Below are 17,636 nucleotides of genomic sequence, written 5' to 3' on the forward strand. Positions count from 1 at the left end.
TTCTTAGATACCACCTGCCTAGGTCACTGTCCTTGTAGAATGCAGCATTGGCCTGGTCATTTTCATCTAAACGGCTTATGTTGTGGCAGAAATGTGAGCTATTTATTGTTGTCCTATCCTTAATTATCCTTTTATAAAGTAGAACTAACTCAGTAATGGAGTAATGAAATGCATGCAGTATATATCGCAATGTATAAGTAGGTTTCATGACAATGTACAAGTAAGCTGGGCAGTCACAAGTCCTAGGAAAATGGTGGTAACCAAAGAACTGGAGGGCCATAGGCTGGCAACATGTGCAGCCAGGAAAAATAAAGGTTGATTTTCCTGCATTTTCCTCAACAGTACTTGTCCACACTCATCAACTGCATCTCTCTCTCTCTCTCTCTCTCTCTCTCTCTCTCTCTCTCTCTCTCTCTCCCTCTCTCTCCCTCTCTCTCTCTCTCTCTCTCTCCCTCTCTCTCTCTCTCTCCCCTTCTCCCCTTCTCTCTCTCTCCCCCTTCTCTCCTTCTCTCTCTCTCTCTCTCCTTCTCTCCTTCTCTCTCTCTCTCTCTCTCTCTCTCTCTCTCACACACACACACACACACACACATCCCCATTCCCCATTCTTGTTTATCATTGTAATTCATTACTCATCTTCTTTGACTTCTATCCCAAGTCTTACACAAACTTTCAGCATTTCTAAGAGTAGTATTGCACTTCATTTTTATCATTTACATTTGGTAATTATTATGCCACCATTTTTGTATTAGCAACTTTTTTCTTAAATTTGGTAATCATTATACCACCATTTTTGTAATGACAACTTTTTTCTTTCATGCCTTTCTTTCTGTACAAGTTTGATTGCCTCTGGCTAAATGTGTGACTAACGCTATTTGGTTTGCACTATTGGGTTTCTTGATGTTTTAATTAAAAATACAGGAATATGAAAAGTGATTTCCACTCCATTGCATAGTTATAGACATTGAGGTTATGTTAAACTCTATTATACAAATTTATTTTCCAAAGAAGTTCCCTCAGATACAGCCTAGTTTCCCTTATAGATTATAGTAAAGAAAATAAATATAAAACCTTAAATTTGAAAGGAACTCATAAAAGGCTAGACAGACTTTGTAATTCTTCACTGGTTCTATCACATACTCTGGAAAATAAGGCATCAAATGCAATGACTATGGGTGGTTATTAAATTCTATAGATTTTTTTTAAGGTTTGAGGAGGGGTAGTTAATTTTCTAGAAGAGACTTCAGGTTTGTATGTGTTTGTGTTGGAATGTGGCTTAAGTGTAGTTTCCAGTGAAGGCTAAAAGAAGGTGTCAGATCTCCTGTCGCTTGGGTTACAGAGGGATTGCACCCTATTCAGCATGGGTGCTGGTAACCAAACTCAGGTCCTCTTTATGAGCAGTATGTGCTCTTAACCACTGAGCTGTTTCTACAGCCCTGATTGTTGTTTGTAAAAATTCTAATGCTACAACCTACTTGTATACATTCTTATTTACATGGTACAGTGCAAATTTTTATGCCATTTAATGGTAAATTTTTATTTTTCACCACAATCTGTTTATAGAGACCTAAATCTCTTTAATTTTTCTCTGAGTAAGACTCTATTTCAGTAAAGCTTAAAGATAAGAACCCCAGGCATTTCAGAACTTACAAACATATTTCTGTAAGTGAAGAATGAACAACATTACGACATTTTAAATTGTGTGTGTGTGTGTGTGTGTGTGTGTGTGTGTGTGTGTGTGTGTAATTTCAGTTGTATCTAAGATCTTTTTTTAAAGGACAGGCTCTGGTACATGCAATTGTGTGGTTGACAGTCATTGTAATAGATCATTGACTTCAGTAGTATAACTTTAAGAATGGTATTTACAGCAGTACCTGTAATATAGTTTAGAACATACAAAGGGTATTTGAAAAGTCTTATCAGATGTGATTTGTGCTCTGACTGGACGGAATATTTAAGTGTGGTGGGTTTAAATGGATGAACTACTTGAATGCTCTGCTTCTAGGCTTCCCCGGAACTGTTTAAACTCGTTTCTTAGTATCATTGACAGTTAATCTTTACTCCACACCCCTAAGCACTTGGCGAGGGATAGAAATATATTCCAAGATCAAGTCCATAAGACCTCTGAATCCAAAATAGGACAGTTGCCCAGTTGTTCCCATTGGCACTTGGTGATCTCATCGTCTTTGTTTCCAGGGCCACCAAGCAGGTTTAGAATGGCACACTTCCCTCAGGGGCTTTAATGACTTTCGGCCGCTCTGCACAAGATATCTTACATGAAGCTTCATTTTCCCTTTTTTAAAATTGATTTTTATTGAGCTCGACATTTTTCTCTGCTCCCCTCCCTGCTTCTCCCCTCCTCCCTCTAGCCCTTCCCCAAAGTCCCCATGCTACCAATTTACTCAGGAGACTTTGTCTTTTTCTACTTCCCATGTAGATTAGATCTATGTATGTCTCTCTTAGTGTCCTCATTGTTGTTTTAAGTTCTCTGGGATTGTGTTTTGCAGGTTGGTTTTCTTTGCTTTGTGTTTGCATGAAGTTTTTAAACTAATAGCTTTCAGAACATACTGATCATGTAATCATTTTACGTATGTACGTGAATCATCTACAGTGTGTGCCTGTGGGGTGTGTGTCTGTTTGTGTGTGTGTATGTTTGAGTATGCATACAGGTGTGCTCATCAGTGGTGATGTCTATAGGAACTAAAGAAGGATATTGGGAGTCCTTTATCATGACTCTGCCTGATCCACCTGACTCAGTCTTTCACTGGACATGAAACTCATTTTTTTTCTGCTAGCCTGGCCGTCGATAACCCAGTGATCTTACTATCTCCATGCCCTCTATGAATGTACACAGCCATGCTTGAGATTTTATATGTGTTCTGAGGGTCTGAATGTAAGTCCTCATTCTTTTATTCATACGTGGAACCATCCCTGTCAGCTACAAAATATTTGGAAGCATAAATATTCACTAATTTCTAGAATATCATTTCCTGCTGCTGATATAAAAATAAATAAAACAGGCCTTGACCCATTTTGTAGTTTCCTAGAGGAAGAAGTGTGTCATACCCACACGGAGAGAGTTTACTAGAAATTAAATGGATAATTTAATGGCCGAACAGATGTCATTTCTTTATGTGACACACATATTAGATGATCATAGAGACAGATAGAGACAGACCTTGGATGTGTTTCTGTAAACCTAGGTTGCTAATTGGTATGGAAAATACAATTTTATTTGATATAAAAATGTAATTTTCAGTCTGTGCTTTCATTATAGTCTCATAACTCGAATGAGCTAATAATTTGGACTCTCTCTCTTTTATTCATGTCGTGGCTATATTCTGGCAGCTCACACACATCCCTATGGAGGGAGGGCAGATGGCTCATGTTTTGCCTAAGGTGTACAGGCCTTTCCTAAGTGACTGTCATCCTGTCTGGTCAACATAGGTCTCTGGCCAAAAAGCATGCTTCATTTTTATCTACCAGGCAGCTTTCTGAATTCTTGATTATTACTCCTATTTCTAGGGCATACTTTCTCGGTTGACCCTATGTTTCTCAAACATTTTGATTATTCTTAAATTTTTCTTCTTTTTCTTTTTCAAGGATGCCTAAGGGGGGGTTATAAATTCAAGGTGACTGACCTCCACGTGCCTCCTTTCCCATTATAGAGTGGACATAGGAGACAGTGTGTGAAGGAAGAATTGAGTTGAGAAGGCAAAAGGAAATTTGAAAGCGGAACATTGTTCATTATTTCCACAGCATATTTTGTCCCTATATGTATGTGATGGTTACTAGGCATATACTTATACATAGCATATGTAATATAAAATATAATATATGTATATATTTTGGTTATCTCCCCATAAGCTGTTCCATCTACATTATAGAAGCAATGTTCCTGCTTTAGTTCTTTCTTTGGAACGGATGGGCACCAATAGCATATGTGACAATGTAGAGAAGCCCTTAGGCAGACACACTAATATCAAATATTAAAGCATTATATTTGTTTGTCTAATCACCTTAAACTGTTCATTTTGTACAGGGGTAGTTATACCTGCTTCCTAAGTGGCTTTTGAGAAATCCATACTCACATATACAGAACTACTTAAGCCAGTGTTGATCCTGGTACATTCTAAACTATCTGTCAGTTCAATCTTAACATTCAATATTGATACCCAATCAGCCATGTAAAATAGTGATGGTAAATATTCGTTTAATTTAGTCACTGAAAATTTACTTTAATGAGAACTTTTCAATTTTTATAGTGCTGGGCATCTACTCACAGCCTCACATATGCATGGTAAGTTTTCTGGTATGGAGACACGCTCCTATGTTATTGAACTTTCACAGTGATATTAGGTTATACTCCGTTTTGTTATATGCACATTGGAGGTAGGGAATGACATTATAGAGAGCAAAACAAGTTATCCAGATGTACTCAGCAAGCCGCATCTTACTTTTGGACATTGGCTGTATTCTCAAGATGGTTAATGGTCAGAAGGAAGGCAAATGGGAATGAGTGATACAGAGAAAGGTAGTGAACAGAACACTGTGCATGCCTTCATCCCTTTTGGCTTCATGATTAAGGATGGGATACACCTGTATTGGCCCCTACAACCTCGACTCTTCTGTCACTACACGCTGTTCCCTTGAATCCTGAGCCGAAATGAATCCTTTATCTTTTCGGTTTCATTGGTCAGAATATTTTATCAAACTTTCAGGAGAAGGAAGATGACATTTACCCTACAAATGTCCACAGAACCTAATTATCAGCAAGCTCAATACCTTTTTGGGTTCCTTGTATTGATTTTGCCATATGCATATCTGTAGACTCCAAAAGATGCAGCTATAGTCAGGAAATTATATCAATCCATAAGAATATCCTAGGGAGAAAGCCTTTGTGACTTCTTTCTTTCCTTTGTTTGCCTATTTGTAGGCGTGCTTTACTGGCCAACTTGAAAATCTGTAGAGAAGCATAAGCAATCCATAATTATTACCCAAGAATTTTGTTTTTATTTTTGGTGATAGCAAAACAACTTTAAAATCTGACTTATGAAGAAGAACTCTGAATACCAGATAATTAATATTTCACAAAACAAAGAATAAACTGAGAAGCAAAGGAATTCATTATCTTTACTAAGATAAAGAATGTGTGAGTATGGGAAAGGTCATTGTATTTGATACTTGTATTATGCATAGAGAAATGAGGCTTTTTTGAAGTGTTTATTAAAGTGATTTGCCATGAGACTGAGCTATGAAATCACTGCATATAATTAAAATTCAAAATCTCTGAGCCCCATAGAAACACACTGAGCTAAAACAAGATGAACCACACCTTGTTTTTGTGTGAACATGTTCAGAAAAGAAGAAAAGGAAATTGACTGTCTATACATAAAAGGAATTTCACCATGTAGTTGTGGTAAGACAATGGACATCTCATTATGGTGTGTGTGTGTGTGTGTGTGTGTGTGTGTGTGTGTGATATGTATATATATGCATATTGTATATATGATAAATATTAAATGTTTTAAGATAGCATCTTTATGTACAGTCCAGTTTGGACTTGAACTCATGATCTTTTTGCCTCCCAAGTGTTGAGATGACTAAATTGTGTCACTGCACTGGGTTGTTTGGATTTCATCTATCTAACCCAAGCATATTTCATAGACCTTTATCATGAGCATGTTAATGGAAAAGCAAAGCTTATGGAATGAAGCATCAAAGTGGTCCGTGAGCTTATAAACAGAATTTAGAGACAGAACACACGAATTCATCTAGGTTTTCTGCCTTTTCCTGCAAAAATTAGGTGAACAGTAATCTTTCAGAACTGTTTTTTCTTCATCTTTAAACAGTAGAAGCAGCTACATGTTCATTACAAAGAAGGATTTTAGAATAAAATGAAATTTTAAAAATCATGAAGAACATTAAATGCAATAACGTTTTTGTTTTAATACAAGGGACGTTGGTGGAGTTTCACTTTGGTTTTTCATTGATACCTTGTAGACAGAGCCTGTTCATTTCTTCCCTGCTGCTTAGACCTGAAATAACCATGTGGAAGCTGTATTAATTACAATACTGCTTGGCCAAGACTCTAGAGTATTCCTAGCAAGCTTTTACATCTTAAATTAACCCACTCCTATTATTTTATATTTTACCTCAAGGTTAGTGGCCTACTGGCAAGATTCCAGCTGGTGGCTGGTGTCTTTTACCTCTGGTGGCTACATGGCATCTCCCTGACTCTACCTACTCTCTTTTATATGTATTTCTTCCAGACTGGCATTATTCTGTTAAGTCATTGGTTGAAAGAAGCTTCTTTGTTAAACAGTAAAAGCAACACATATTCAGAAGGACTTCTTGTACCTTTTCCCCTTTTCTGTTTAAAGAAAAAGGAAGGTTTTAACTTTACCATAGTAAAATTATATATAACAAAACAGGTATCAAACAAGAATTACAGTTATAATGGTTAGATCTACTTTATTTTTTTATAACTATTCCTCAACTCCATTAAAGACTCCAGAAGGAAGCAAAGTTAACTAAGTAAACAGGAAGTATATTGCAAGCAACTTCCAAAACTCTAGAATTGACAGACATCTCTCTGCCTGGACAGTAACCCAAACTTCTTCTGTAACATTGTGAGCACCCATCTTCAGTCTACTAACCTATAGTATCTGACAGACTCTTTCATGAAGCAGGAAATTTCAACAACAGTCTGCCTATATTGGCAGTTTGTCAATCACTTTCTTCTGTATCTTGCAGAATGTCTTGTAAACTCTTTCATGAAGGAACCCCAAAGGACTGTCTCACCTTTAAGCAAGTTCAGCAGTCATTTTTCTGTGGGTCCTGCATGTCCAGTTCATACAGAATAACATCAAGCAGTCCAGGCAAAAACAGTTTTTTTCCCAGATGGCTAACCAACTCTATAAGGAGCCTCTTAGATCCCCATCATCCTCTTGAAGTAATTGGTGCTGCCAGGAGCAGATGTGTCTCATTGTCATAAAAAGTCTTAAGTTTTTAAAACATTTAAATGCCATATACTGTTAGTCTTTGAAACATTTGAAGAATATCTAGCTAATTGAAATAAATCTCTACATATCTAGAAAACTTAAGTAACATAATAATAAGCTTGACTATTATAGATGACTATCAATTAACCTGTATTTTTAATTATACATTACATTTTTTAAAAATGAGCTGCGCAAACACAATACCTTAACCAAGAGCAGAAATACATATACACAGTATAACAAAATTGACCTTAAATTTGTATCAATAGACCAAGATTCACACCAATGCAAAATATTCATACCCCCTTTTAAATGTAAGCAAACATTTACAAATAATATTTCAGAATTTTGACATAGTTCTCTTCAAAAACCTTCTTTCATTTTGTTGGGCAAAATAATTTTTAGGGGTGTTTACGGATATCTTCTGGTGAGTCTTGGTCCATCAAACCAAATTAGTCTGGAAGGAATCCATAGGTTCTCTTCTTTTGTGGAGACAAAAGAACCTCTTTTCCAAGGCAACAAATCCTTAGACCCAAAATTTGAAGTCAAGGTACCTTTAAAATATATATGTTGCTTTAGCTCAGTAGCCCATACATTGAAATATCTCTCTGTACTAAGAGCCTTCACAGTCTACTAATTTAAAGAAAACATAATAATATACATAATCCAGATTCTCTACGTATATTTCATGTATGTGGCTTATTTTTCTTACTCAATTACTTTCTCTGTAAGTTTAGTTTGTCTCTTTAAGAACTTTGTTTTATTTCTTAAAAACCATTTACTTCTTTTTATAACTATAGTCTTTTTCTTATCTCTCCCAAGCCTATGTATATTTTTTTAAACACACTGTGACCCATTTAGAGGTCTTTTTTTAAATCTGAATTTGTCTTTATTGTTTATATGTAACCCTTTTCTGACCAGAACCACTTCTTAAAATGCTAAACAGTGTGGTTAGGATTAAGACTGCTTTGCTTTTTGGCTCAGTTCAACCTGGTGGAGGTCTGTTCACTGCCTCTGAGACTGCTGGGTGGGAGCCACACTAACCACCTCAACTGGTCCATGCTGCCACCAAATAACTTGCCACACACTACCCACAAACACCATTTAAGTGCTCAGCCCCCTGAAAAAGCTGAGTTCATGCTGGCAGCATGGACCAGGAAGCCACTGTCTCAAACCTACGTGGTTTTTTTTTCTGCTATTGGTGAATTAGGAAGACCTCTCTTAAAGGAGTCACAATACTCTTACTTGCCACAAGCAAACAGAGCCCATCTGGAAAAAAATGCTTTCTCAGGTTTTAAGGATGTAGTCACTCATGTTGGCACCAATTTGTAGGGCTACCAATTTGTTGGGAGAGACAGCTTGTTCGTTCCCAGCTGCCCAGACCTGAAATAATCTCTCAGAAACCATATTATTTTTAATGCTCTTTGGCCAATAGCTTAAGCGTGTTTCTGGCTAACTCTTATATCTTAAATTAACCCATTTCTATTAATCTGTGTATCAGCACATGAATGTGGCTTACTGGCAAGGTTCTGTTGGCCTCTGGCAGAGGCATCTGTCTCCTGTGGGTAGCTACATGGCTTCTCTCTGACTCTGCCTACTCTGTCTCTATACCTCTTCCAGTCTGGCTTTAGTCTGTTAAACCACTGGCCAAAAGCATCTTCTTTATTAACCAATGGCAATAAAACATATTCACAACATACATCACCTCCCACGTCAATACCCTATCCAAATGGAGAAACACATGTCTGTATCTTCCCCAGTTTCAGCCCTTAATCTGACATTTTCAGTGTCCTTCTCTACTACCTTTTTAACTTCACACATATTTTTAAGCATTGTGCTATTGCCCTTCTACATCTATGTAAAGATTTGTGTGTTTTTTCTTAATGTTTTAAAAGAACTCTTTAGAATTGTTTTGCCTTTGCTATTGATTGTTTTATTTGGTTGAGCTGAAAGATTGCAACATTATTCAGTAAACTTAAGATTTAGTGTCCTGCTTGTATATTTGCAACATGCAATGAATAATAATTATCATACCGAAGATAACAGTAGGCAGGTAAAATAAAATGACCTTGACTTTTTGATATTAGTTAGAATATTTTCTATATGAAGTAATAATGAGATTTTACTCTATTCTTTTTTCTTTATATTTCTCTATATAGCTACCATATTTTAGTTCTACAAATTCATGATCAAAAGGATCTTATAGACATTTCTTAGTCATATCTTTCTGTGTGAATTACTTAGATATTTAAACTCAAAATAAGGTTGAATAATCTTCATCACTAAAATAGTTTTCCTATGTTTTAATACATCTAAAACTGTTATTCAGGCATAATTTGATTACATGGTTAAATGTCTGAAGAAAATGTCTAATGGGGTTACCATCTGATAACCCCAGGGATTTAGTTTGGGTGCCTGATGCACTTTCCATAATAGCCAAAATAGTATGTGTGGTAAGAATAAAATGATGCTTATTGATTGTGTATGTAAAAATCATAAGCTGTTCAATATTATATGTAAACTCTCCACAGGAATGTGGGCATTCATTATGTTAGAACCATCATTTTATACATTCCAACATGGCTGACCTTATTATTCTTGAGATGCATTAGTTAAAAGAATTTCTTCTATTTCTCTTCTGTATGCCTTGTCAATGCATCTCTCAACATCCTTTGTTCTTTTATTTTTCCCTTTCTAGTCCTCTGAAGCTTAGTAGTTGGTGCTTTCTAATAAAATATACTATCATCTCTCCATGTCTGTCTCATGGATTTCCTGATTGTGGAAAATTCGATAGCATTCAATCAAAAGCATCATTTGTTCAGTTTGTACACCCAACTTGTAGAACACTTGTGAGATCCCCTCCCCCTTTTCCTAAGTCTTCCTGCTGATAGGTGCACATTATTTTTCTTTGTTTGCACTGTTTTATTAGTTTTGTAACTCCTTCACTCTCAGTTCCTCCAATGCACCCTTCGTTTTCACGGTTAAAGCAATTGGTTTTGAAACACTACTTCTCCACTTCTGTTTTCCCATGGCTTGGGAGTTGTGATGGCTTCCTGTACTTTATAGAAAAAAGTACCAACTCCAAATCATAGCAAACTGTTTTCAGGCTGCTTTCCCAGATGTACCTCATATACAGACTTGGTGGGATTTCCCAAAATAGAACCTGAAAGCCAAAACTTGGTCCCTTTGTGCACATTCATTCCTTGATGTATTTGCTTCCCCTTCCCCCTTCCCTCCTCATTACCTAGAAAATGCTCTCCACAACTGTGACTTCTCTGAAGTTGTACTGTGCCTGTCTGAGTCCCACACTGGAGCGTGATTACAGAGAATCCTTTACATTCCAGGATTGCCTACTTTAAGGTTCTATGGTAGTAACTTTTCTCATCTTTGCTTTTACTACTAGATGAGCTTATGTTTCTATTTTTACCTTCTAAACAAACATTGTGCAATATTACTGATAGATTAAATTAGTGACGGTTCCAGTTAGCTTTCCCTTCTTAGCTAGATCATAAGAGGAGGAAGAGGCAGATGGAAAGGAAGGTCAGACTACTGACAATAACTTGCCACTTTCCTGTCCTGACAGAAATTTCTCACCCTCTTTGGTTTTGTGCTTCAAAGAGCTTTCTTTTGACCATTTGATCTGTGACAGGTCAAGACTTGTCCTCTTGTCTGCTTTTTCCCTATTTCTTCTTTTTCTTTTTCTTTTTAAATTTGATTTTAGAGCATAATTGTGGTCATTACTGTCTGATAAATTAAAAGTATATTCTGGTGAAAATTTCAAATTAGTAAATTGTTTCCTTGTCTGTAGAATTATTAAAACCTAGCAGTCTGACAAGTTGTAATTCTTAGTTTTAAGCAATTACTTTTGATTAAATCTCTCATCTCTCTACCTTAAAGATTGTGCTGTCGAGTTCATTGTTATTGTCAACATTTTCTAAAAAACTATTTTTCAGAGACATGCTTTTGAAACTTTATTGTATTGTTTGCCTAAGACTTACCTAAATTAAAGACTAAAAGAAAATGTCTAAGTAGTAAGGTTTAAAAGCACCTTGCCATTATCACAGAACCTGATATACAATGGTGTGATCCTATCCCCGAAGCCCGTGATTCATCCTGTCAGAAAACTGGTGGATCGTATTGTCATGGCAACGGGATGGCTTCTTGGGTTTAAATTTGTTTGTGCTGCAGATCCATAACTTTAAAAGCTTATCTAGTGCTTTTAGAGAACAACTTGTGTTGCTTCGGAGGCGCAGGCTGTATGCTAAAAATTCATGGCTATTTTGCAAATGGTAATTTCAGTGTTCTTTGCTTTTGTTCTTTTTTGTCTACAAAGTGAGCAGTTATAAGACTAAAATTGTTGTGCCTGAGTGTTTTGTTTGTCACTTTGTTTGGCTTCAATATAGAACTGCAGAGGTAAAAATTGCTTTCCTATATTCACTGTATGGAAACTGTGGATTTATGTTTTGGGGCTATAAATATATGCATTCTTTCACCAAGACAGTAAGAATGAAATGCACTGAGTCACTTTTGCAAGCTAAATATTCAGAACTTAATAAGCCTAAATAATGTTGTTCTGCAAAGGAAAAGACCTTCCAGCACATTCAGTACTTTATGCATGAAAAAGACCCTTTCTTTTGCCTAGACATTCTCTGTAAACAGCGCAGAAAAACAATGATCAGAGCTCCTTGTTCATTGCCTAGCACAACGTCCTTGACACCTCTTATTGCAGCACAGTCCTGACAGCTGGGTTCTCATTTGGAAGCAGAGAAGAGAGAGCCAGGGGAATGGGAACCAGGGAGGGTGGGGAGAGAGGAGAATAAGAAGGGAGGATGGAGAGGAAAAAGGAGACAGCGAGAGACAAAGCCCCTTTGTTGTTGACTTGCAGCGTTTAACCCCTCAATGTTAAAGATGACCAGAAATTCTCCTCCAGATTAACATGAACCATCTTAACCCATCCAGTGGAACCAAAGATTTGAGTGAATTAGTTATGTTTTTAAAGAGACCAATAGATGAAGGTTAAAGAGGAATTATGAAATAAAGCAGGCATTTTGATGATGTTAGCCCTGAATTAAGAAGACCCCCCCTCAAGGAAATTGAAAGAATAATAAAGTAGCTAAGGCAGAACTCAATTCTACTACCCACCCTCCTCTTCTCTGGCCAATTATTGGTCTCATGGTAAACAAGCTTGGGTGACTAAAAACAATGACAAGAGGAAGCCGTTTGTCAGACTTTGGAGCTGCTCCCGTCCCTTTATTGTGTGACCATTTGTGCTGTTTGCTTCTGTTTTTCTGCCTCTCTGGCCTGTGAAGAGAACTCCTGGAGAGGAGCTGTGTCTGCAGAGACAGACTGAGTGATTAGAGCAGCCTACTGTGTAGAGATTGGATGGCTGCAGGTCCAGAGGCTAATTACCTCCTCTTGGGCTAACTCTAGCCCTGGGAAGAGCCATCCCTTGCCCGCTTCTGTGCCAGAACTCACATCCTGTGACAAATAGATCAAAACCTTTTGGGATCTATGAACTTAGTTAGACTCCTTGCTTCCACCAACCCCAAAGCTAAGAATATCATCAGATAGCATCTTAGGCCTACAGGAATGCCTCCTCCAACTTGTTATATGCCTTTCCTATCTGATGTACATAGCAGGATATTGTAAATTTGTCTTGATTTACGGCTTTCTCCCTTCATTTTAATTATTAAATCATGAAACTGTTTCCATGATGGAACATGGAATTGAGGGGTCAGCAACATCTGCTTTCAGGTCATGAACTCAAAAAACAGCCCCAGAATAAATGATGTCTCTATACACTTTGTGATGAGAGAAGTATTTTTGTGTTTTGTCTACACAGGGTATGATGTACTCTATGAGAGTTAATTTTCGAGTTTGCTTGCTCAACTGTCTGCTTTTAGCCTTCTCAAAAGCATTGACTTTTGTGGTTGGCATCATTATTTTATAATTTGATTTTGGAGAACTCGACTTTGTGGGTCTAACTAGAATTAATTAGTTTTTGAAACTGCTTCTCGAGTTCTTAATTGTCTGTACTTAAGAAAACAAATGAGTTGTTTGTAGGACTCAGACATGACAAGCTCAATAGAGGCCTGAGTCTCAGTAGTTTACCCTGCTTCCAAGAAAAACCACAAATTGAGACTACCCAGGCACTACCCAGGAGCAGATCATCCAAAGGAAGTTCCTAACCTTCCAACCATTTTAGATAGGATCATCTACAAGTACACACTCATTACTTTTCACCAGGACAGTCCTAGACAAATGTCAGTCAATCAGGGGTTGTGAACCTCAGAAATCCCTCACCCCCACCTTTGCTACTACAAAAACACAACCCTAACTGAGCTCAGGGAACTCTGATCACGTCAATACCTTGGACACATGGAGAGACTGAGTTTGCAATCTTGTGTAAAATTAAAGGCTCTTTGCCTTTACATACAGGATTTGGTCTACTAGTTTGTTTTGGGGGGACTCCGTGATCTGCATGTAACATTGTTTTGTTAAGAGAGCAATGGAAATGCAACTGTATGTTGGGACAGCCAAAAATTAGTCCTTCTTGTCTATGAAAAGGAAATGAAGCTAGCCATTTATTCTCTAGGGATGACACAGTGTGTGCCTGCATGTTAGGAGACAGTAAAGAAACCACCTGAAGGGTTATTCTGTGATTAGTTGGAAGATTTTGATTGTGTCTAAAAAGAGAGAGCATCCAGAGGCATGTAGAAGAGTCCAGGACACAGAGAAAAGAAAGCAAGCTGGACACAGGCAGTGACAGGGAAGCACGGCATGGAAAAATCATGTGTGTTATAAAAACATGGGTGACTGAGAGGAGGGGAGCCCTTGAACTGGAGCAGATAGGTAGTTTGGGGTAGAGGAGGGGTTGAGAATGGCTCAGATGCTAGCTTTGTGGACTTTGAGCTGTATAAGAAGTACGCGTAGCTATGGACAGGAGGAGTCTGGAGGCTAGCATTGACCTTGGTATGCACCAGAGGTGTACAGCAATAGGGAGCCAGAGAGGGAGATAAGGAAGGTACTCTTTCTAGGAGACAGAAATCCCTATCACTGGTTCCTGGAGAATACTGAAATTGTTCACCAGCAATCCTAGAGCACATGCTGAGCCTAGACTGCCGTTTAGGAGCAAATTAGTGGGTCTGCCCATTTGGAAGAGAATGTGGTTGGCACCTTTTTGACCTGACAGTGCCTACTGCAGAAAGGCAAAGGTGTTTTAGTGTCACTTCTAGTCAGATGCTCCAGCAAACCAGTTTCTCAGGTTCCGGGAGCAGACTAAACGCGTTTTCTTTCGGTTCATTCAAGCATACAAGCATTTGTGAGTATTGGAATCTTTCTCTCTATCCCCAGTGGTCTGAGAAAGGGAATATTTTCTCTAAATAACCAATTTATCCTTAGAAAATTCTTTCATGGTAATAGAAATTTTATGTCTATGTTTCCATTGGTTTTAAAGATCATGCTACTGAGAATACACATTATAATACCATTCAGTGAGCCAGGATTATATTGAGGATGAGCTAGTGTTGTGGGGAGCCCCCTAGAGATGACCACTTAGCAACAGTTTATAGCCAATTGAAAGTCTTTATTCTGGTGGGACTACATTAAGGTATTTGGGGACACAAGTGGAGTCTTGAGTGTTTAGAACAAGGGGCTTTTAAGAGTACAAAAAACATCTTGCTATCTCGCTCAGCAGCTACAGAGGAAAGTTTACATAAGCAAGAAGTTTAACAGAGGCTAAGATAAGCAACTAACTGGAGGGGAGAGGTTTGCACAAGCAGGAAATTTGATAGAAGCTAAGTAAGCTTGGGCATTTTGACCTTGGGTTTCTAAAGTAGAGTTGGGTAGGTTTCCATGAGATTCTCCAGCAAAGAGATCAAATTCTAGTTACAATCTGAAATGACCTCAGGAAGAATGTAAGATGGAGGAACCTCTGCATCGTCTTGCCCTATCACGCTAGAGAAATGATAACACCCTGGTAGAGTATGACTGAGCTCCTCTTTTACCATTTCTCTTGGGTCCCTGTGTTTATTCAGCAGTAAGACAAGCTCAGTCTCATGTGAACGAGGGAAGATCACAACCTGAAATGAGATGTTTCACTGAATCAAAGATAGTCTTGGGAGAAACAAGTCATGACTAAGAACTGCAGACCTTGAAGTGGCATTTATGTCTGTTTGTCTAATGAAGGCAAGCATAAAGAGTGGCTTAGCAATCTGAGATTCTACTTGTTTGGCACTATATGCATAAACTTATAGTAATGCACCTAGCAACCCCTTGGTGTCCTAGGGTACCACTGATTCCTCACATTTGCATCAAAGCATTAGACTACTTGTGAACCCGAATTGACGGAGGAGGATCATCTGTCTATGTGTTCCTTTCATTGGTTAATAAAGAAACTGCCTTGGCCCTTTGATAGGACAGAAAATTAGGTAGGCAGAGTAAACAGAACAGAATGCTGGGAGGGAGAAGGCATTGAGGCAGTCGCCATGACTCTCCTCTCTGAGACAGATGCAGGTTAAGATCTTTCCCAGTAAGCCACCACTTAAACCAAGATGTGATAATTAACCAATAAGAGGCTAAAACTAATGGGCCATGCAGTGTTTAAATGAATACAGTGTGTGTGTTGTTATTTCTGGGTGTAAAGCTAGCCATGTGGGAGCCAGGCGGGAACGCAGCCCGCCGCTCCTTCTACACTGAATATAAATCAGTGATTCTACTTAGTATGCTCTGGATGACAGCACATTTTTATTAAATATGTGTAGGCCCATATTTCTACATGGTATGGCATCCAGGCTCTCGAGACATAGTTAGCACCTGAGGTGGTCACTTAGCCTTCCAGTGTTGCTACCCTAACAGGGTCAGGATGTTGTTTTGCTCCTTCTTTGTAATTTGGAAGATGCATGGGATAGAGATGCTAGTTCAGCCTACCTTATAGAGAAGGCATAGGTAGATGTGGACATGACCAAAACTATTCACCTGGTCACCTAGGAAGCAGAATGCTAATGAATTTTCCCCTCAGTTTACCTTTTGGTATAAAGGCTGTTTGGAGGATAAACAAGAGGAATTTTCAGGATGTGAACTCAGGATTTCATAAGGGATCACTGAGAATTTCCCTCCCGATAAAGCCAAGTGAGTTGTGTCTTTGTTCTGGCACCTCCATGCTGGTCCAGAGAGAGAGTTTATGTTGGGGCTACCACCAGACCCCGACAAATATGTCCCAGAGAAATCCCTGAAATGGAGGAAGATGAAGTGATCTGAGCTAAAATAGTTTTGGATGCCTATGCAACAGGACAGACTGAGACTTCTCAGTGAGGGTTTAGAAGGGGAGGGGAAGTTCTTTTCACCACCATATATGAGTGCATAATTGGGCATTCATATGACCCAAATCAAACTCATACACAAAGGCTTAAATAATCCAAGCCGGTCAATCAAAGTCAAGAACCACTCCCATCACACCTCTTAACATCTGAACTCCTCTTTCTCCTGAATCTCTTAAAAGGATGCCCCAAATGATAACTGGGCCCCTTGAGTATGCACCACTCATGCGACCAGCTCTCAAGAGTGACAGCATTTTTCAGAAATATACTGTTGCTTTGTTTTTGAATGAAGTTTCTTTGCTAATTTACAATTTTCATGTTTCTTTATATTGTTCTTCAATGAAACCACCAGAAAGTGGAAATATCTGGCCTAGATATTAACTACCAGTAAGATCTCTGGAACCTATTAGTTTTATCATATTTGACTAAAAAATATAAAGGAAATTTTTGCAAATGTTATTGAATTGCGGATCCAAAGGTGTCATCATCCTGAATTGTCCAGGTGAACTCAGATCCTAGTAACAGCTTATGAGAAACAGGGAGACCTGAGACCAACAATGTAATGTGGAAAGCTAGAAGAAAAATGGAAGGTAGCATTACCTAGAGTCTTTGAGGGGTACATACCAGCCTATCCTCTGAATTTCACATGTGTCCTTCATCACCCTCAGATGACAAATTTACCTTATCGGCAGAAATCCGTCACAACAGCCACAGGAACTAATACACAAGAGAGCAGAATCAAACCCACAACTATGTCTGTGGTTCTTCTTCCTCACAGCCTGTCCAGAGTCACAGGAGATAGGAAATATCTGGGCATTTTATGAAGTCATCATGGTGGCATCCAACCATTTTTGCTTTCTATTTAGATAATCTTCCTTGGGTTTTCTCTACCATCTTGCTCAAACTTCAGCTTCTTTTATGTCTTCCCTTCTTCATTTGCATCGTTTCTTTGTTTTTGCAGCACTTGGGATCAAACTCAGGGTCTTCACCCAGGCTGGCCAGAATTTTCTCTATATCCTATATCCCTGTCTTCCCATCTTTGATCTCATAATTAATCCTCTATTTTTATAAGAATAAAATTTATTTTATTTCCCACAAAGCATCGTTTGTATATTGCAGCACTTCTGGGACTTTTTTGAGTTTAATAGTTTGCAATGTCTGGCTTCTTTTCAAATTCTGAGTTTTATAAGGAACAAATCATTGAGGAATCCCAATCAAATAGGATTTCTAGTTTAAGGGCTAGCTATGTAACATGCTCTCTTTAAGTGCTTATATTTCTAGTGCTCTGTGTATCCCAAAATAATTGCCGATATTATGA

The 17,636-nt window shown here is 38.2% G+C and overlaps 1 pseudogene; it reads right to left on the reverse strand.

Annotated features, from left to right (window-relative positions):
* Positions 1 to 17,636, reverse strand: part of LOC125389699 (centrosomal protein of 70 kDa-like) — an 80,969-nt pseudogene that overhangs the window by 20,150 nt on the left and 43,183 nt on the right.

The sequence above is a fragment of the Myodes glareolus genome, chromosome 26 (genome assembly GCF_982192425.1).
Source record: "Myodes glareolus chromosome 26, mMyoGla1.1, whole genome shotgun sequence".
Classification (NCBI taxonomy): Eukaryota; Metazoa; Chordata; class Mammalia; order Rodentia; family Cricetidae; genus Myodes; species Myodes glareolus.